Below are 1115 nucleotides of genomic sequence, written 5' to 3'. Positions count from 1 at the left end.
GTCTCTAGAATATAAGGCATGTGAGCACAGGGGCTTTAGGCTACTTAGGTCAAAGTTGCCTCCCAGGCATATAAAGCCATTCCTGACAGATAGTAGGCATTAAGTTAATTGTTGGTAAATGATGATCGTATTAAAATTGAATTACATCACACAAAAATCATAAAATAAAAAATACAAAAAAGTTCAGAAAGATTTTGTTATGGGTAACTAGCGTGCATATCGATTCATAAATTCATCCCAGTGAAATAAAATGCCATATGCTTATTTGTTGCACAGTTGAGTCTGTGTATTAGTTTTCTACTCTTTCAGAAGATATGTCCACAATTTAGTGGCTCAAAACAACTCCCAATTATTTGCTCACAGTTCCTTAGTCAGAAATCCAAGCATAGTGTGGATGGATGCTCTGGTCAGGGTGTCACAAAGCCGTGTTCTCATCCTGGGCTCAGGGTCCTCCTCAAAGCTTATGTAGAGACAGTTGGCCAAATTCAGTTTCTTCCACTTGTCCATCTGAGGTCCCGTTTCCTTGACAACTGTCAGCGAGGAGGTGCCAGGGGATAGCTGCCCCTATCACCTAGTGGCCCTGCATTTTCAAAGTCTTCAATGGAGAAATGCCTCTCATTGAATCCCTCTCACACTTGGAATCTCTGCTCAGGAAGAACCCCAATCAGCACTCACCTGATCAGGACAGTCCCACCCAGGACAGCCCCCTCCTCCCAATCTTAAAGTCAACTGATGGAGAACTTAGTTACATCTGCAAAATCCCTTCCCAGCAGCACTCACATTAGTGTCTAATTGGATAACTGACTGGAAGTGAATAACGAGGATTGTTATTAGGGATCTGTTCTTCCTCTTGTATTTGATTGGATCATGGTTGGAAATCAAAGTACAAGTAAATAGAGTGCTGTGAATGGTAATAAAATGCATCCTGCCTGTTAGCCATGGAAATTCTTAAATCTTAAAACCAAACGACATTGTTAATATCTTATAATTAATTTAGAGCAAATGAAAATTAAAATGCAATGTTTCATTCTCTCTTTAAACACTGTATCAGTTAGGTACTGCAGCATAACAAATTATACAGAATGTAGCAACTCAAAATAACAAATGTATATGTT

The 1115-nt window shown here is 39.3% G+C and overlaps 1 protein-coding gene across 1 annotated transcript in view; it reads right to left on the bottom strand.

Moving 5' to 3' along the window:
* The window catches only part of LOC105309864 (HLA class I histocompatibility antigen, B-54 alpha chain-like), a 6567-nt gene that overhangs the window by 5228 nt on the left and 224 nt on the right, over window positions 1-1115 (bottom strand). The window lies entirely within an intron of this gene.

The sequence above is a fragment of the Pteropus vampyrus genome, unplaced genomic scaffold, assembly GCF_000151845.1.
Source record: "Pteropus vampyrus isolate Shadow unplaced genomic scaffold, Pvam_2.0 Scaffold902, whole genome shotgun sequence".
In the NCBI taxonomy this organism is placed as follows: domain Eukaryota; kingdom Metazoa; phylum Chordata; class Mammalia; order Chiroptera; family Pteropodidae; genus Pteropus; species Pteropus vampyrus.
This window is presented reverse-complemented; position numbering and strand designations above follow the sequence as displayed.